The sequence below is a fragment of the Oncorhynchus nerka genome, linkage group LG25 (genome assembly GCF_034236695.1).
Source record: "Oncorhynchus nerka isolate Pitt River linkage group LG25, Oner_Uvic_2.0, whole genome shotgun sequence".
NCBI lineage: Eukaryota > Metazoa > Chordata > Actinopteri > Salmoniformes > Salmonidae > Oncorhynchus > Oncorhynchus nerka.
Window position 1 is genome coordinate 10741578 of NC_088420.1, and position 21205 is coordinate 10762782.

At 45.8% G+C, this 21205-nt stretch overlaps 1 protein-coding gene across 4 annotated transcripts in view; it reads right to left on the bottom strand.

Annotated features, from left to right (window-relative positions):
• LOC115109033 (PEX5-related protein-like) overlaps positions 1 to 21205 on the bottom strand; it is a 187585-nt gene that overhangs the window by 136815 nt on the left and 29565 nt on the right. The gene's annotated exons all lie outside the window — the stretch shown is intronic.

Consider the following 21205-nt stretch of genomic DNA (forward strand, 5'->3'; position numbering starts at 1 on the left):
TAAAAAATAAGAAAAATAATATTCCCATCTGGCTAGTAGATTGGAGTGCTTACGCAGGCAGCTCTCTGCTAGCCCCTTGGGCAGAGTTCATTTGTCGAGCGGCTTGTACACAAACTAGGGCTGTCAACAAATTATTATTTTTGTTGCGAGTTCATCGTAGGACTTCGCAAATTCAGAATTTACTCAAATTGAGCTGCAATTTAAGATTTTTTTTATACAAAAATATTGATGCCTTGATTTTGTCCAAAGTAAGGTTTAGAAAAACCTGGTAAATTGATGAAGCACACTTTCTTTAACCTCAATGTGAACTTGTTTTGACATCGCATTGTCGTTTTTAGCTGTAGACATTTTGCATTTTTAACACTTTCAGACAAAGCGATTGATCACAATAAAAATAAAGTGTGCACGCAAATTACAAAAAAGTTCACTTGAATTATCGTAATTAACTTTGACAGCCCTAGAGTAAACACATGAAGAGTGCTGGCTATTTCATACTTTAGATGTTCATTGAAGAGGTGACAACTTCCTGTCTGATGGTTCACTTTAGGAAAGAAAACTAAAATAAGAGGAAGCTGACACTAGCTCAATGGAAATAGCTGGTATAATCTCAAACGAAGTTAAAGGCATTAACAAGTCCCTTTCATAGACGCCAAAACTTTAATAAAATAAAAAATATTACAGTGTTTTGGAAAGAGCAGGAGGCAGGATAAGGTGATGAAAGGGTTCAGTGCATGTTTATTTTTTTCAAGATGCGCGGTACTGCCTTTTAATTGCTAATTACTCAAGAGTTTACATCATAATCTCAACTGCCTGTCAAGCGTATCAGAGGCACTATCTCAGCGTGGATATGGAAGATGGGCATTACTAAGTAATAGACTGGGCTGCTGTTGTTTCTCTATAAATACTACCAGTCATCTCTGACAAGAGGACTCCTTGCCAGGGCTAAGGTCGTGACTGACCTTTCCATGGCAGCTTCTCAAACAACCCAGGGATATATCAAAGCTGGAGAATAGTCTTTAATTGGTATGATATGGTGCAGGGCAGAGAGAGAGACAAGCAAGTAGGAAGTAGGAAATGATGAGATGAAACCTAGAGAGGTTATGGCTAGATGAAACCTGGATAGGAAATGACAAGATGGAACCTGGACAGGAAATGACAAGATGAAACCTGGACAGGAAATGACAAGTTGAAACCTGGACAGGAAATGACAAGTTGAAACCTGGACAGGAAATGGATAGATGAAACCTGGACAGGAAATGGATAGATGAAACCTGGAGAGGTTATGACAAAATGAAACATGAACAGGAAATGACAAGTTGAAACCTGGACAGGTTATGACAAGATGAAAGCTGGACAGGAAATTGATAGATGAAACCTGGACAGGTTATGGCTAGATGAAACCTGGACAGGAAATGACAAGATGAAACCTGGACAGGTTATGGCTAGATGAAACCTGAACAGGAAATGGATAGATGAAACCTGGACAGGTTGTGGCTAGATGAAACCTGGACAGGAAATGACAAGTTGAAACCTGGACAAGAAATGGATAGATGAAACCTGGACAGGTTATGGCTAGATGAAACCTGGACAGGTTATGGCTAGATGAAACCTGGACAGGAAATGGCTAGATGAAACCTGGACAGGAAATGGATAGATGAAACCTGGACAGGAAATGGATAGATGAAACCTGGACAGGAAATGGATAGATGAAACCTGGACAGGTTATGGCTAGATGAAACCTGGACAGGAAATGGATAGATGAAACCTGGACAGGAAATGGATAGATGAAACCTGGACAGGTTATGGCTAGATGAAACCTGGACAGGAAATGGATAGATGAAACCTGGACAGGTTATGGCTAGATGAAACCTGGACAGGAAATGGATAGATGAAACCTGGACAGGTTATGGCTAGATGAAACCTGGACAGGAAATGGATAGATGAAACCTGGAGAGGTTATGGTCTTGAGGAGAGTTCTCTGCATGCCAGGTCAAACTAACCATCTGGTTCAAAACAGCTGGCATCTTCTGAAAACATTTTTCTAGCTTTTTTTGTCATGTTTTTAGTAAGTCGAAATGTAAGAAAAGAATGAAAACAGAAGTAGTGTAGATTGGATTTGCATGTAGAATAATGATAGCTACAGTGCTATAATGTTACTGTACTACTAAACGATGGTTGTATTCACCCGTTTTTTTCTAACTCTTGTTGAGGCGACAGAACATAGTGAGACGTGATGAGATGACAGCATATTTGGTGTTGTAATATGCAAACAGGATTGTCTTCCGGTGAGTGCTTGAGTGCCGAAGGTGAAAGGACTACTCACATGGCATTGTGGGATCAATTTAGAAAATGTCATTATGGAGTCCTCGGGTATAACCATGTTTCGCTGCCTCACTGCACCCAATTGTGTTAAACGTTTATCCATGACCTTTTCATTCAACTACTTTCAGTGGGTTCTCCCTCAGTAATAAGGAATTTGTGTGTGCCAGCTCTCAGCATCCACTTCACTGGCTGCTGGTATGCCCGAGTTATCCATCCTAGCCATGCATCCATCCTAGCCATGTATCCATCCTAGCCATGCATCCATCCTAGCCATGCATCCATCCTAGCCATGCATCCATCCTAGCCATGCATCCATCCTAGCCATGCATCCATCCTAGCCATGCATCCATCTAGCCATGCATCCATCCTAGCCATGTATCCATCCTAGCCATGTATCCATCCTAGCCATGCATCCATCTTAGCCATGCATCCATCCTAGCCATGCATCCATCCTAGCCACGCATCCATCCTAGCCATGCATCCATCCTAGCCATGCATCCATCCTAGCCATGCATCCATCCTAGCCATGCATCCATCCTAGCCATGTATCCATCCTAGCCATGTATCCATCCTAGCCATGTATCCATCCTAGCCATGCATCCATCCTAGCCATGCATCCATCCTAGCCATGCATCCATCCTAGCCATGCATCCATCCTAGCCATGCATCCTCTACCTGATGTAAGCTGTAAAAGGAGTGTTTCAGTTCAGTTCCACCCTCCTATGTCCTTCAGATGAAACTCACTGAACATATCTTCCAGAGTTCACCTGTACTAGTCAGAATCAAATCAAAATCAAATCAAATGTTATTGGTCACATACACATGGTTAACTGGAACCAAAAATGGTTCTCCTATGGGGACAACTGAACAACCCTTTTGAGTTCCATGTAGAACCCTTTCAACAGACAGTTCTACCTGGAACTGGGTTCCAAAAGGGTTCTTCGGCTGTCCCCATAGGATAAACTTTTTGGGTTCCAGGTAGAACACTTTTTGGTTCCAGGTAGAACTGTCTGTTGAAAGGGTTCCACATGGAACTCAAAAGGATTCTACCTGGAACCAGAAAATCGTTCTTCAAAGGGTTCTCCTATGTGGACAGGTGAAGAACCATTTTAGGTTCCAAATAGCACCTTTTTTTTCTGAGAGTGCAGCAATAGTTTATCAGATTAGCATACATTTTTTGGCCCTTCTCTTTTTAACTTTGTAAGCCTTCACAGGTAATAAACAAAGAACAAGCTTATGTATGATACATCTTCGTATAGAGATTTACAGGGCTGTCTCTTCTAATTTGCTGAGGACACCTCTTTCACAATAAATGGGCTCAACTAGTGAAAACAAACTGCTTCAGCAAGCAGTATCCTGGGGAAACTGAGGCATCATGGGACGTGACGGAACAAGCTGGGCAGTAGGTGGAACCGGGTGATAACAGTACCAAACAAGGCCACAGATAGGCTAGATGTCTGTGTGTGTGTGTGTGTGTGTGTGTGTGAGTGTGTGTGTGTGTGTGTGTGTGTGTAACTGTAATACACATCACAACAACACACACAATTAACCGCTTTTCCTCACTTACCCTCCTCTCTTCGTGTCTCTCTCTCTATTTGTCTCTCTCTCTTTGTCTCTCTCTCGCTATTTGTCTCTCTATCTTCGTTTCTCTCTCTCTCTGTCTCTCTCTCTATTTGTCTCTCTCTATTTGTATCTCTCTTTGTCTCTCTCTCGCTCTCTATTTGTCTCTCTCTCTTCGTTTCTCTCTCTCTCTGTCTCTCTCTGTCTCTCTCTCTGTCTCTCTATTTGTCTCTCTCTCTTCGTTTCTCTCTCTCTCTGTCTCTCTCTCTATTTGTTTCTCTCTCTTCATTTCTCTCTCTCTGTCTCTCTCTCTCTCTATTTGTCTCTCTCTCTCTGTCTCTCTCTATTTCTCTCTCTCTCTCTGTCTCTCTCTCTTCGTCTCTCTCTCTCTTTGTTTCGCTCTGTCTCTCTCTATTTGTCTCGCTCTGTCTCTCTCTATTTGTCTCGCTCTGTCTCTCTCTCTTTGTCTCTCTCTTCGTTTCTCTCTCTCTATTTCTCTCTCTCTCTTTGTCTCTCTCTTTGTCTCTCTCTCTTTGTCTCTCTCTCTCTTTGTCTCGCTCTCTGTCTCTCTCTGTCTATTTGTCTCGCTCTGTCTCTCTCTTTGTCTCTCTCTCTCTTTGTCTCTCTCTCTTTGTCTCTCTCTCTTTGTCTCTCTCTCTCTCTCATTGTGTCTCTCTCTTTGTCTTTCTCCCTCTCTCAGACACACAAACACACTAAATGATTCTCTATTCCAAATGTATTTTGGCAAGTCAGTGAGGAGATCATTCTTTGCCAAGTCATCATTATGTTTTATTTCATCCCACAACACTCCTTACAAGGAACAATGAATACATATTACTATTGATTACAGACCACAAAACCTCTCTTTGTGCCAGGGAAAAGAGCAAACGGATTTAAACCCTTGGTGTCAACAAACTGAGCATTCTCTGTCAGTCCATTTATCAGAGTTTACACCAAGAATTTATAAATGAAATGGACTTTTAAATAAAGTTTGGCCATCGGTTTTGTGTATCAAAATGTAAAAGTTGATAAAGTTGCTGATAGAAGCTGTGCCTCTCTTTTTAAAGCAACAAAACATGGCGGATGGAAAAAGAAAATGTATCTGGGTAAAATAACATTTTTGAATATGTTTGTGCAGTTTCAATAGTTTTTTTCCCCCACTGGATTTAACACACACACACACACACACACACACACACACACACACACACACACACACACACACACACACACACACACACACACACACACACACACACACACACACACACACACACACACACACAGAGAGAGAGAGAGAGACTGGGCTTACACTTTCCCCACATGTTTTCAATAATAATACTATATAATCTAAACAAACAACACATAAAAACCCACATCAACTATTGTCATCAATTTGCTGCATCAAAGCCCTGGTCTTTGGACTGGATATGATAAGCTGTTACATAATCAGCCTTCATCTTTTAAACATCAAAACATTATATCACACACATCCTTTGGCTCATAGCATTGACCTGGCATATAGCTGCAGCTGGTAGGATGAGAGCCCGCAGCTGTATCAGTCTAATCACTTCGTTTCAGGTGGCTGTGAGGATTCAAAGGGAAACACGCACCAGAATGGACCAAAATAGAGACACAAGCTGGCATGCTCCGTTACCTGCGAGTCGACGGCAAAAACCAGTTGTTCTGCATCCTGGCCCTCTGTGATGAATTATGGTGACAGAGAAAAGTGAATGGACAGTAATGCCCTGACCAACATCACTGTCTGTTGGACCAGAGGAGAGTAATGCCCTGACCAACATCACTGTCTGTTAGACCAGAGGAGAGTAATGCCCTGACCAACATCACAGTCTGTTAGACCAGAGGAGAGTAATGCCCTGACCAACATCACTGTCTGTTAGACCAGAGGAGAGTAATGCCCTGACCAACATCACTGTCTGTTAGACCAGAGGAGAGTAATGCCTGACCAACATCACTGTCTGTTAGACCAGAGGAGAGTAATGCCCTGACCAACATCACTGTCTGTTAGACCAGAGGAGAGTAATGCCCTGACCAACATCACTGTCTGTTAGACCAGAGGAGAGTAATGCCCTGACCAACATCACTGTCTGTTAGACCAGAGGAGAGTAATGCCCTGACCAACATCACTGTCTGTTAGACCAGAGGAGAGTAATGCCCTGACCAACATCACTGTCTGTTAGACCAGAGGAGAGTAATGCCCTGACCAACATCACTGTCTGTTAGACCAGAGGAGAGTAATGCCCTGACCAACATCACTGTCTGTTAGACCAGAGGAGAGTAAATGCCCTGACCAACATCACTGTCTGTTAGACCAGAGGAGAGGAATGCCCTGACCAACATCACAGTCTGTTAGACCAGAGGGGAGTAATGCCCTGACCAACATTACTGTCTGTTAGACCAGAGGAGAGTAATGCCCCGACCAACATCACTGTCTGTTGGACCAGAGGAGAGTAATGCCCTGACCAACATCACAGTCTGTTAGACCAGAGGACAGTAATGCCCCGACCAACATCACAGTCTGTTGGACCAGAGGAGAGTAATGCCCTGACCAACATCACTGTCTGTTGGACCAGAGGAGAGTAATGCCCTGACCAACATCACTGTCTGTTAGACCAGAGGAGAGTAATGCCCCGACCAACATCACTGTCTGTTGGACCAGAGGAGAGTAATGCCCTGACCAACATCACTGTCTGTTAGACCAGAGGAGAGTAATGCCCTGACCAACATCACTGTCTGTTAGACCAGAGGAGAGTAATGCCCTGACCAACATCACTGTCTGTTAGACCAGAGGAGAGTAATGCCCTGACCAACATCACTGTCTGTTAGACCAGAGGAGAGTAATGCCCTGACCAACATCACTGTCTGTTGGACCAGAGGACAGTAATGCCCTGACCAACATTACTGTCTGTTAGACCAGAGGAGAGTAATGCCCTGACCAACATCACTGTCTGTTAGACCAGAGGAGAGTATTGCCCTGACCAACATCACTGTCTGTTAGACCAGAGGAGAGTAATGCCCTGACCAACATCACTGTCTGTTAGACCAGAGGAGAGTAATGCCCTGACCAACATCACTGTCTGTTAGACCAGAGGAGAGTAATGCCCCGACCAACATCACTGTCTGTTAGACCAGAGGAGAGTAATGCCCCGACCAACATCACTGTCTGTTGGTCCAGAGGAGAGTAATGCCCTGACCAACATCACTGTCTGTTAGACCAGAGGAGAATAATGCCCTGACCAACATCACTGTCTGTTAGACCAGAGGAGAGTAATGCCCTGACCAACATCACTGTCTGTTAGACCAGAGGACAGTAATGCCCTGACCAACATCACTGTCTGTTGGACCAGAGGAGAGTAATCCTCTGACCAACATCACTGTCTGTTAGACCAGAGGAGAGTAATGCCCTGACCAACATCACTGTCTGTTAGACCAGAGGAAAGTAATGCCCTGACCAACATCACTGTCTGTTAGACCAGAGGAGAGTAATGCCCTGACCAACATCACTGTCTGCTAGACCAGAGGACAGTAATGCCCTGACCAACATCAATGTCTGTTAGACCAGAGGAGAGTAATGCCCTGACCAACATCACTGTCTGTTAGACCAGAGGAGAGTAATGCCCTGACCAACATCACTGTCTGCTAGACCAGAGGACAGTAATGCCCTGACCAACATCACTGTCTGTTAGACCAGAGGAGAGTAATGCCCTGACCAACATCACTGTCTGTTGTATCAAGTTTTTTATTGTCATGTGCACTAGTACAGTGAAATCTCTTTGTTGGACCAGAAGGAGAGTGAGGCGTGAGGACCAAAGTCCTGATAAAGAGGGAGAGTTTGGCATGAGGACCAAAGTCTTGATTAAGAGGGAGAGTTTGGCGTGAGGACCAAAGTCTTGATAAAGAGGGAGAGTTTGGCGTGAGGACCAAAGTCCTGATAAAGAGGGAGAGTTTGGCGTGAGGACCAAAGTCTTGATTAAGAGGGAGAGTTTGGCGTGAGGACCAAAGCCTTGATAAAGAGGGAGAGTTTGGCGTGAGGACCAAAGTCCTGATAAAGAGGAGAGTTTGGCGTGAGGACCAAAGTCTTGATTAAGAGGGAGAGTTTGGCGTGAGGACCAAAGTCTTGATAAAGAGGAGAGTTTGGCGTGAGGACCAAAGTCCTGATAAAGAGGAGAGTTTGGCGTGAGGACCAAAGTCTTGATTAAGAGGGAGAGTTTGGCGTGAGGACCAAAGTCTTGATAAAGAGGGAGAGTTTGGCGTGAGGACCAAAGTCCTGATAAAGAGGGAGAGTTTGGCGTGATGACCAAAGTCTTGATTAAGAGGGAGAGTTTGGCGTGAGGACCAAAGTCTTGATAAAGAGGGAGAGTTTGGCGTGAGGACCAAAGTCCTGATAAAGAGGGAGAGTTTGGCGTGAGGACCAAAGTCTTGATTAAGAGGGAGAGTTTGGCGTGAGGACCAAAGTCTTGATAAAGAGGGAGAGTTTGGCGTGAGGACCAAAGTCCTGATAAAGAGGGAGAGTTTGGCCTGAGGACCAAAGTCTTGATTTAGAGGGAGAGTTTGGCCTGAGGACCAAAGTCCTAATAAAGAGGGAGAGTTTGGCCTGAGGACCAAAGTCTTGATTTAGAGGGAGAGTTTGGCCTGAGGACCAAAGTCCTGATAAAGAGGGAGAGTTTGGCGTGAGGACCAAAGTCTTGATTAAGAGGGAGAGTTTGGCGTGAGGACCAAAGTCTTGATAAAGAGGGAGAGTTTGGCATGAGGACCAAAGTCTTGATTTAGAGGGAGAGTTTGGCGTGAGGACCAAAGCCTTGATAAAGAGGGAGAGTTTGGCGTGAGGACCAAAGTCCTGATAAAGAGGGAGAGTTTGGCGTGAGGACCAAAGTCTTGATTAAGAGGGAGAGTTTGGCGTGAGGACCAAAGTCTTGATAAAGAGGAGAGTTTGGCGTGAGGACCAAAGTCCTGATAAAGAGGAGAGTTTGGCGTGAGGACCAAAGTCTTGATTAAGAGGAGAGTTTGGCGTGAGGACCAAAGTCTTGATAAAGAGGGAGAGTTTGGCGTGAGGACCAAAGTCCTGATAAAGAGGGAGAGTTTGGCGTGATGACCAAAGTCTTGATTAAGAGGGAGAGTTTGGCGTGAGGACCAAAGTCTTGATAAAGAGGGAGAGTTTGGCGTGAGGACCAAAGTCCTGATAAAGAGGAGAGTTTGGCGTGAGGACCAAAGTCTTGATTAAGAGGGAGAGTTTGGCGTGAGGACCAAAGTCTTGATAAAGAGGAGAGTTTGGCGTGAGGACCAAAGTCCTGATAAAGAGGGAGAGTTTGGCCTGAGGACCAAAGTCTTGATTTAGAGGAGAGTTTGGCCTGAGGACCAAAGTCCTAATAAAGAGGGAGAGTTTGGCCTGAGGACCAAAGTCTTGATTTAGAGGGAGAGTTTGGCCTGAGGACCAAAGTCCTGATAAAGAGGAGAGTTTGGCGTGAGGACCAAAGTCTTGATTAAGAGGGAGAGTTTGGCGTGAGGACCAAAGTCCTGATAAAGAGGAGAGTTTGGCGTGATGACCAAAGTCTTGATTAAGAGGGAGAGTTTGGCGTGAGGACCAAAGTCTTGATAAAGAGGGAGAGTTTGGCGTGAGGACCAAAGTCCTGATAAAGAGGGAGAGTTTGGCGTGAGGACCAAAGTCTTGATTAAGAGGGAGAGTTTGGCGTGAGGACCAAAGTCTTGATAAAGAGGGAGAGTTTGGCGTGAGGACCAAAGTCCTGATAAAGAGGGAGAGTTTGGCCTGAGGACCAAAGTCTTGATTTAGAGGGAGAGTTTGGCCTGAGGACCAAAGTCCTAATAAAGAGGGAGAGTTTGGCCTGAGGACCAAAGTCTTGATTTAGAGGGAGAGTTTGGCCTGAGGACCAAAGTCCTGATAAAGAGGGAGAGTTTGGCGTGAGGACCAAAGTCTTGATTAAGAGGGAGAGTTTGGCGTGAGGACCAAAGTCTTGATAAAGAGGAGAGTTTGGCATGAGGACCAAAGTCTTGATTTAGAGGGAGAGTTTGGCGTGAGGACCAAAGCCTTGATAAAGAGGGAGAGTTTGGCGTGAGGACCAAAGTCCTGATAAAGAGGGAGAGTTTGGCGTGAGGACCAAAGTCTTGATTAAGAGGAGAGTTTGGCGTGAGGACCAAAGTCTTGATAAAGAGGGAGAGTTTGGCGTGAGGACCAAAGTCCTGATAAAGAGGGAGAGTTTGGCGTGAGGACCAAAGTCTTGATTAAGAGGAGAGTTTGGCGTGAGGACCAAAGTCTTGATAAAGAGGGAGAGTTTGGCGTGAGGACCAAAGTCCTGATAAAGAGGGAGAGTTTGGCGTGATGACCAAAGTCTTGATTAAGAGGAGAGTTTGGCGTGAGGACCAAAGTCTTGATAAAGAGGGAGAGTTTGGCGTGAGGACCAAAGTCCTGATAAAGAGGGAGAGTTTGGCGTGAGGACCAAAGTCTTGATTAAGAGGAGAGTTTGGCGTGAGGACCAAAGTCTTGATAAAGAGGGAGAGTTTGGCGTGAGGACCAAAGTCCTGATAAAGAGGGAGAGTTTGGCCTGAGGACCAAAGTCTTGATTTAGAGGAGAGTTTGGCCTGAGGACCAAAGTCCTAATAAAGAGGGAGAGTTTGGCCTGAGGACCAAAGTCTTGATTTAGAGGAGAGTTTGGCCTGAGGACCAAAGTCCTGATAAAGAGGGAGAGTTTGGCGTGAGGACCAAAGTCTTGATTAAGAGGGAGAGTTTGGCGTGAGGACCAAAGTCTTGATAAAGAGGGAGAGTTTGGCATGAGGACCAAAGTCTTGATTTAGAGGGAGAGTTTGGCCTGAGGACCAAAGTCCTGATAAAGAGGGAGAGTTTGGCCTGAGGACCAAAGTCTTAAAGAGTGTTACTTTCTATCTACACTTCAAGAGAGTCCTGTTGGCGGCTGATTGGAAGGTCTGCACAGTGTCATCCCACACACCCCTTCCTCTCTCTCTCTCTGTCTGTCTGTCTCTCACTTTTTCATTCTGTCCATGTGTGTGGGTGTGGGCTCAGCATGCGAAGCCTGCGGCTGCATCTTTCATGCATCGCTAGCTGGAAGAGGAGACGGGGGACGTCTCCCCTTTGACCCCTCCCCCTCATGCCCACTGCTGTACCCTCCCTGTCAGCTGGTACAGGAATATTAATCATACAGGCACCACCTGACCCCAGGACAGTCCCTACACCCACTCACTCACTCATTCACTCAAAGCAGACACCTCAAAACACAGACACAGCCAACAGCAGCAGATGGGGTCCGAGGGGAGTGTTTGGATGGCAGATGGGGACCGAGGGGAGTGTTTGGATGGCAGATGGGGACCGAGGGGAGTGTTTGGAAAGCAGATGGGAACCGAGGGGAGTGTTTGGAAGGCAGATGGGGCCCGAGGGGAGTGTTTTGAGGGCAGATGGGGACCAAGGGGAATGTTTGGAGGGCAGATGGGGACCAAGGGGAATGTTTGGAGGGCAGATGGGGACCAAGGGGAATGTTTGGAGGGCAGATGGGGACCAAGGGGAATGTTTGGAGGGCAGATGGGGACCAAGGGGAATGTTTTGAGGGCAGATGGGGACCAAGGGGAATGTTTGGAGGGCAGATGGGGACCAAGGGGAATGTTTGGAGGGCAGATGGGGACCCAGGGAATGTTTGGAGGGAAAATGGGGACCAAGGGGAATGTTTGGAGGGCAGATGGGGACCAAGGGGAATGTTTGGAAGGCAGATGGGGCCCGAGGGGAGTGTTTTGAGGGCAGATGGGGGCCAAGGGGAGTGTTTGGAAGGCAGATGGGGACCAAGGGGAATGTTTGGAGGGCAGATGGGGACCAAGGGGAATGTTTGGAAGGCAGATGGGGACCAAGGGGAGTGTTTGGAGGGCAGATGGGGACCAAGGGGAGTGTTTGGAAGGCAGATGGGGCCCGAGGGGAGTGTTTTGAGGGCAGATGGGGACCGAGGGGAGTGTTTTGAGGGCAGATGGGGACCAAGGGGAATGTTTGGAGGGCAGATGGGGACCGAGGGGAATGTTTGGAGGGCAGATGGGGACCAAGGGAGTGTTTGGAGGGCAGATGGGGACCAAGGGGAATGTTTGGAGGGCAGATGGGGTCCAAGGGGAATGTTTGGAGGGCAGATGGGGACCAAGGGGAATGTTTGGAGGGCAAATGTTGATGAAAGTGAGCATTTGGAGGGCAAATGGGGTGAGGGCATTTCCCTGCTAACTACAGGGTTTAAAGCCTCCTTCCTTTGGGCTTCTCAGCTGGCACTCAGCTGGCACTCAGCTGGCATAACATTGATATTTTAATAATATGGCCCATCTGTCTGGTCCAGGTATATACCTCCCTCTGAATATGGCCCATCTGTCTGGTCCAGGTATATACCTCCCTTTGAATATGGCCCATCTGTCTGGTCCAGGTATATACCTCCCTCTGAATATGGCCCATCTGTCTGGTCCAGGTATATACGTCCCTCTGAATATGGCCCATCTGTCTGGTCCAGGTATATACCTCCCTCTGAATATGGCGTATCTGTCTGGTCCAGGTATATACAGTCCTCTGAATATGGCTTATCTGTCCCAGGTATATACAGTCCTCTGAATATGGCTTATCTGTCCCAGGTATATACCTCCCTTTGAATATGGCGTATCTGTCTGGTCCAGGTATATACCTCCCTCTGAATATGGCGTATCTGTCCCAGGTATATATACCTCCCTCTGAATATGGCCCATCTGTCTGGTCCAGGTATATACCTCCCTCTGAATATGGCGTATCTGTCTGGTCCAGGTATATACAGTCCTCTGAATATGGCTTATCTGTCCCAGGTATATACCTCCCTCTGAATATGGCTTATCTGTCCCAGGTATATACAGTCCTCTGAATATGGCTTATCTGTCCCAGGTATATACCTCCCTCTGAATATGGCCCATCTGTCTGGTCCAGGTATATACCTCCCTCTGAGTATGGCATATCTGTCTGGTCCAGGTATATACCTCCCTTTGAATATGGCGTATCTGTCTGGTCCAGGTATATACCCCCCTCTGAATATGGCCCATCTGTCCCAGGTATATACCTCCCTCTGAATATGGCGTATCTGTCTGGTCCAGGTATATACCTCCCTCTGAATATGGCGTATCTGTCCCAGGTATATACCTCCCTCTGAATATGGCCCATCTGTCTGGTCCAGGTATATACCTCCCTCTGAATATGGCCCATCTGTCTGGTCCAGGTATATACCCCCCTCTGAATATGGCGTATCTGTCTGGTCCAGGTATATACCTCCCTCTGAATATGGCGTATCTGTCCCAGGTATATACCTCCCTCTGAATATGGCCCATCTGTCTGGTCCAGGTATATACCTCCCTCTGAATATGGCCCATCTGTCTGGTCCAGGTATATACCCCCCTCTGAATATGGCGTATCTGTCTGGTCCAGGTATATACCTCCCTCTGAATATGGCCCATCTGTCCCAGGTATATACCTGGTCCACTGCAGGTTGCCTAACCCATAATGGCTGCAGCAGAAATCATTTAGTGGAGTTGGTATTTCTATAAGTGCTACTCCCACCACTCCTGCCCTCGCCAACCAGCACCACCGTACAATAAGCCTCAGAACACACAGTCTGCTCCAAAATGATTACCTTGATAAAGATGAGGGGGGAAAAATACTGAAAAATAATACTATTGGGCCCCAGGACTTGAGGAAGCAAAATAGCCCCATATCATCAAAGATCCACCACTATATTTTACAGTAAGTATGGGGTTATTTTCTGCATATGCATCCAAACCCACCACTGGTGTGCGTGGCCAAAGAGCTCTGTTTTCATGTCATCTGACCATAGCACCAGTTCCAATGACATTTAGCAAACTTCAGGCATTTAGATTTGTTGGATGACATGAAAAAATAGCTTTTTGGCCACTGTCGCACCAGTGGTGGGTTTGGCGTCGAAAGAAGTGACTGACATGGCAGCCTGAGAGAGTGGAATGTGAACTCACTGAATCCCTGAGAGAGTGGAATGTGAACTCACTGAATCCCTGAGAGAGTGGAATGTGAACTCACTGAATCCCTGAGAGAGTGGAATGTGAACTCACTGAATCCCTGAGAGAGTGGAATGTGAACTCACTGAATCCCTGAGAGAGTGGAATGTGAACTCGCTGAATCCCTGAGAGAGTGGAATGTGAACTCGCTGAATCCCTGAGAGAGTGGAATGTGAACTCACTGAATCCCTGAGAGAGTGGAATGTGAACTCACTGAATCCTGACTCTTCCAACGTTCTGGAAACACGAGCAACGAAAATGCATCGCTAAGTACACAATGATGTTTTAATGGATCCCAATGGGCATAAAAAACGTACAAGATTGATAGAAGGAAAAGTAGCTTGATAACATAGCCTACGTTGACTATTTTCATGACTCCAGTTTATTTTATGTATCTGACAAAACATTGGCTTAATTACTCAACAGTATTTTTATTTAAACTAGGCTACATTATGAAGATACGTTTTCAAATAAGGTATTTTTTTAAGGTCTGAAGTGCAATTTATGAACAAATTAATTAATTAATTTCAAAAGAGGAAAATGCCTTTAGGTGGTGACATTGAACATAAATCTAAAAGTGAATTGTGAGAGAGCAGTCTGATTGTAAGGCAAATGGTGCTACTCATAGCATTTTATGTAAAATGGCTCGCAGTTCCATCATGAATGAAAGCACAGCCAACTCAAATGATTGGTTCTGTGTGGAAGACATGATGCTAAAAGCTTGTGAATGGCAGGGTCATCAAAACAGGGTCATCAAAACAATCTTTATTTATTATTCGGAATGAAAGAAGCTGTGTGAGTTTTTCTCAACAGTTAAATGACTTGCTATTTATATGGTCCGTCAGTCAGGCAGTCAGAGAGAGAGGGAGGGAGAACAAAGAGGCTGAAGACAGTTATTTATACCTGGTGTTCAGAATTTGACTTATTGGCTTCTCAAAGTGTTTACTTAATCACTTGGATCTGTCTGTGTGGTGTTGGTCCAAAAGCCTGTTGGCCTGATTCTGCTGACAGAATCAACCCAAATAGGCATCAGTTCAGATAGCCTGCCTTGGATGAGATGCTTGACAAACAGACTATATTTGTTGAATGACATGAAAATGAAGCTCTTTGGCCACGCACACCAGTGGTGGGTTTGGCGTCAAAAATAGCAATCATACGCAGAAAATAACCCCATAACTAATGTAAAATGATGCTGGTGGATCTTTGATGTTTGTTTCCACTGGTCCTGAGGCCATGAGGCCCCTGGCCCCTAGTCCTGAGGCCCTGAGGCCCCGAGGCCCCTGGTCCTGAGGCCCTGAGGCCCCTGGTCCTGAGGCCCCTGGTCCTGAGGTCAACGGCATCATAAACTTTACCCAGTACCACAACATTTTAGGGGACCGTCCATAAGCGCAAGACGAAGGACATTCTCTCCAATCTCATAAAACATTTGATAAAAATGGTCCGTGCTGTTATCCTCACAAGATTGAGGTATTGAAAGGTTTTGAAAACAGGGATGCCAATCATTTTGAACACTTGTCTTTTTGAGAGAAAAAAATATTACCTGTTTAAACAAAATGTATTTCACTGAGCAATTGTATTAGTATAAAATTAAATAAAACAAAAACAACAAAATTATATTATGATTATACAGTCTTTGTTATTCATTGTTATTAAGCGAGCCAATCATTATGGACCTGGCTGTATCTTGAAATAACAATAATTGGCAATAGAAGTTCAATGTGACAACAAAATGAATGTGCAGGGAACCACCTCTGAATTTAAAATAATCCTTTTAGATTCTCTCTCTTGACCCATTATTTCTCATTCCGAGAGCATTTCGGGGGTGATGAATGCCCTTTAAATAGTCTCACAACAGGGACTCCATCCTGCCAGCTCTATGCATCTGGAGTCTACAATTTCCCACCAATCCTTTTTCAGATGTGTCTCTCTATGTTGAGGAGCCTCACTTGACACACCGTTTGTCAAATTCCAATATCAATTGATATAATTTCCTCCGTCACTTTCTCCATGAAGACACTTTTTTTTCTCCCTCCATCATATTTAGATTCAGTCACTAACAGTAGCCTAGAATGGGGTAGCTTATAGTAACGTCACAGAAGACCCCCTTTTCAACACTACAACGTTACATAACAGGGAGCTTTGTGTCGTAAAACAAGCCTTTCAATTTCAACTGGGGAAGAAATTACCCACAACAGAGTCTGTTTGTTGTCTCATCTCCTTTAATCAACAGACTGTTTTCTTCTTTTTCCAGAACAGCCGGATTCTGCTCATTAGCACGAGGAAGGGCGTGTAGCAGCAGAATGTGTTCCTTATCATTACTGTTGATCACCACGATGCTTATGAGAGGCCTCTGATTGGTGTGTGAAGAGCCATTGTTAATGACACGATAAGACTGTAAGCGGTTTGCCAGCTTTTTGCCTGTAATTATCTGCAATGATCGCAGGCTCTTGGAGATAGCCATTGTGCTAGGTGTGGGGGTGGAACAAGTTCAGCGGAGTCTAGAGGAAGGGATGGAAAGGTTCAAATTCAAAGGTTGAATATCTTTGTTCAGGAAAGGAAAATTCATCTTCCACCATTAAAAGAGAAATCGGCTGTATGGGTTATAGAGAAAATGTACAGAATGTACGGTGAAAATGTACAGAATGTACAGTACATTCGTTGATATGCTCCTGTGCCAGAGTTTTTGAAAGAGTCTTCGACTGTTAATTGAAACGGTACTGTCCTCCTAACTTTAGCCACTCTTTCTTACTGTAGTTCTCCCCTTCTCCAGCCACTCTTTCTTACTGTAGCTCTCCCCTTCTCCAGCCACTCTTTCTTACTGTAGCTCTCCCCTTCTCCAGCCACTCTTTCTTACTGTAGCTCTCCCCTTCTCCAGCCACTCTTTCTTACTGTAGCTCTCCCCTTCTCCAGCCACTCTTTCTTACTGTAGCTCTCCCCTTCTCCAGCCACTCTTTCTTACTGTAGCTCTCCCCTTCTCCAGCCACTCTTTCTTACTGTAGCTCTCCCCTTCTCCAGCCACTCTTACTGTAGCTCTCCCCTTCTCCAGCCACTCTTTCTTACTGTAGCTCTCCCCTTCTCCAGCCACTCTTTCTTACTGTAGCTCTCCCCTTCTCCAGCCACTCTTTCTTACTGTAGCTCTCCCCTTCTCCAGCCACTCTTTCTTACTGTAGCTCTCCCCTTCTCCAGCCACTCTTTCTTACTGTAGCTCTCCCCTTCTCCAGCCACGCTTTCTTACTGTAGCTCTCCCCTTCTCCAGCCACTCTTACTGTAGCTCTCCCCTTCTCCAGCCACTCTTTCTTACTGTAGCTCTCCCCTTCTCCAGCCACGCTTTCTTACTGTAGCCCTGCCCTTCTCCAAAACAGCTTTTGCCATATGAAAGAAGCATTACACAAGCACTCTCCAGTCACTTTAAATGAAACTCCCTACACGTGAAGTCGCCCTCACATCTGACACTGCGGGGAAACAGGAAGTGATAAATATTTGTTTATCAACACATCTCCTCGCTCTAACCCTTAGTCCCCAAATGACAGGACACATGTTCTCCTCTCGCGGCTGAGGAGCCCGGTTCTGGGGCTAATTAACTCCCTACTGCTGGGGCTGACTTTTATGAATGGGGCGCTCAGGGAGATGGATGAGCTAGCATTCCACCCGCTCCCAGAGAGGCAGCAGTGCTGAGGTTTGGCCTAGTTTTCTGGAATGAGATGTGCTGGGTGGCTCTGGGGAATCACCTGCGTTGGTAAAACAAGCTAGCGTACGCACAAAGGCCTAACTAAAGGTCTATATTTTATCACTACTGTATGCTATCTGCAGAGCTGAGTTAATTCAGCTTAAATGGTGGACGTCGACATTATGAGCTCATTTCCCATGACCTAATCCAGCCTCTTTATCAGAGATGTGTGCCTTGAATTCTAAATAAATCACTGACAGTGTCACCAGCAAAGGACCTCCACAACCATCCCACCTCCTCCTCCATGCTTCACGGTGGGAACCACACATGCGGAGATCATTCGTTCACCTACTCTGCGTCTCACAAAGACACAGCGGTTGGAACCAAAAATCTCCAGTGGACAGATTTCCACTGGTTTAATGTCCATTGCTCATGTTTCTTGGCCCAAACAAGTCTCTTCTTATTATTGGTGCCCTTTAATAGTGGTTTCTTTGCAGCAATTCGACCATGAAATCCTGATACACACAGTCTCCTCTGAACAGTTGATGTTGAGATGTGTCTGTTGCTTGAACTCTGTAAAAAAAAAATGGGATGCAATTTCTGAGGCAGGTAACTCTAATGAACTTGTCCTCTGCGGCAGAGGTAACTCTGGGTCTTCCTTTCCTGTAGCGGTCCACATGAGAGCCAGTTTCATCATCGCGCTTGATGGTCAAATCAAATCAAACTGTATTTGCACATGCGCTGAATACAGACCTTACTGTGAAATTCTTACTTACAAGCCCTTAACCAACAATGCAGTTCAAGAAGAGTTAAGAAAATATTTATAAAATAAACTAAAATTAAAAATAATAAAAAGTAATACAATAAAATTACAATAACGAGGCTATATACAGGGGTACCGGTACCGAGTACATATTAGTCAAGGTCATTTGTACATGTAGGTAGGGGTGAAGAAACTATGCACAGATAACAAACAGCGAGTAGCAGCAGTGTACGAAGAAAATGGAGGGAGGGGGGATTTCAATGTCAATAGTCCGGTGGCCATTTCATTAATTGTTCAGCAGTCTGGTGGCTTGGGGGTAGAAGCTGTTCAGCAGTCTAATGACTTGGGGGTAGAAGCTGTTCAGCAGTCTGATGGCTTGGGGGTAGAAGCTGTTCAGCAGTCTAATGACTTGGGGGTAGAAGCTGTTCAGCAGTCTAATGGCTTGGGGGTAGAAGCTGTTCAGCAGTCTAATGACTTGGGGGTAGAAGCTGTTCAGCAATCTAATGACTTGGGGTAGAAGCTGTTCAGCAGTCTAATGACTTGGGGGTAGAAGCTGTTCAGCAGTCTGATGGCTTGGGGTAGAAGCTGTTCAGCAGTCTAATGACTTGGGGGTAGAAGCTGTTCAGCAGTCTAATGACTTGGGGGTAGAAGCTGTTCAGCAGTCTAATGACTTGGGGGTAGAAGCTGTTCAGCAGTCTGATGGCTTGGGGGTAGAAGCTGTTCAGCAGTCTAATGACTTGGGGGTAGAAGCTGTTCAGCAGTCTGATGGCTTGGGGGTAGAAGCTGTTCAGCAGTCTGGTGGCTTGGGGGTAGAAGCTGTTCAGCAGTCTAATGACTTGGGGGTAGAAGCTGTTCAGCAGTCTGATGGCTTGGGGTAGAAGCTGTTCAGCAGTCTAATGACTTGGGGTAGAAGCTGTTCAGCAGTCTGATGGCTTGGGGGTAGAAGCTGTTCAGCAGTCTGGTGGCTTGGGGTAGAAGCTGTTCAGCAGTCTGATGGCTTGGGGTAGAAGCTGTTCAGCAGTCTAATGACTTGGGGGTAGAAGCTGTTCAGCAGTCTGATGGCTTGGGGGTAGAAGCTGTTCAGCAGTCTGGTGGCTTGGGGTAGAAGCTGTTCAGCAGTCTAATGACTTGGGGGTAGAAGCTGTTCAGCAGTCTGATGGCTTGGGGTAGAAGCTGTTCAGCAGTCTAATGACTTGGGGGTAGAAGCTGTTCAGCAGTCTGATGGCTTGGGGGTAGAAGCTGTTCAGCAGTCTGGTGGCTTGGGGGTAGAAGCTGTTCAGCAGTCTAATGACTTGGGGGTAGAAGCTGTTCAGCAGTCTGGTGGCTTGGGGTAGAAGCTGTTCAGCAGTCTAATGACTTGGGGGTAGAAGCTGTTCAGCAGTCTTATGGCTTGGGGTGGAAGCTGTTCAGCAGTCTAATGACTTGGGGTAGAAGCTGTTCAGCAGTCTTATGGCTTGGGGTGGAAGCTGTTCAGCAGTCTAATGACTTGGGGGTAGAAGCTGTTCAGCAGTCTTATGGCTTGGGGGTGGAAGCTGTTCAGCAGTCTAATGACTTGGGGGTAGAAGCTGTTCAGCAGTCTTATGGCTTGGGGGTAGAAGCTGTTCAGCAGTCTTATGGCTTGGGGGTAGAAGCTGTTCAGCAGTCTTATGGCTTGGGGGTAGAAGCTGTTAAGGAGCCTTTTGGTCCTAGACTTTGCGCTCCGGTACTGCTTGCCATGTGGTAGCAGAGAGAACAGTCTATGACTTGGGTGACTGGAGTGTCTGACAATTTTTGTGGCTTTCCTCTGACACTGCCTATTATATAGGTCCTAGATGGCAGGAAGCTTGGCCCCAGTGATGTACTGGGCCATACACACTATCCTCTGTGGCACCTTACGGTCAGATGCTGAGCAGTTGCCATACCAGGCGGTGATGCAACTGGTCAGGATGCTCTCGATGGTGCAGCGGTAGAACTTTTTGAGGATCTGGGGACCCATGCCAAACCTTTTCAGTCTCTTGAGGGGGAAAGGGTGTTGTCGTGCCCTCTTCACGATGTTTGGATCATGATAGTTTGTTGGTGATGTGGACACCAAGGAATGTGAAACTCTCGACCAGTTCCACTACAGCCGCGTCAATGTTAATGGGGGTCTGTTCGGCCTGCCTTTTCCTGTAGTACACGATCAGCTCCTTTGTCTTGCTCACATTGAGGGAGAGGTTGTTGTCCTGGCACCACACTGCAACTGCACTTGAAGAAACGTTCAAAGTTCTTTACATTTTCTAAATGAACTGACCTTCATTTCTTAAAGTAAAGATGGACTGTCGTTTCTCTTTGCTTATTTGAGCTGTTCTCAGGAAAATAATATGGACTTGGTCTTGACTGCCTTGTTCAGGGGCAGAACAACAGATTTTTACCTTGTCAGCTCAGGGATTCGATCTTGCAAACTTTCATTTACTAGTCCAACGCTCTAACCACTAGGCTCCCGTCATACCATTTACTTTCGATCTGACTGGAGTGGCCAATACATCTTCATTGATGACATACAGTGTAAGAAGTGGAGTTCTTGAACGCGCCCCTGTGGGCCCTGTCAGTCCCCTGCTGTAGTGGATCAGAATCAAAAACCTTGTTTTTTGCTCCTTTCAAGGGATACTTTTGCACTGTGAAGTCTGTGTTACATAAGCAGAGGTTATGCAGAGGCTCAATGGACACAAACGTTATATTACTTCTGTCTTTACTGAGTCTAGGTTTCCATGAGAAAGTCTTCAGTCTTCCTATTTCTTCAAATTCAAATAACCTCTTCAAGCCCTTAAAACATGTGCATGGTCGTGTCTGTGCTTCCATTTTAGTGTTTAGTAAAGCACATT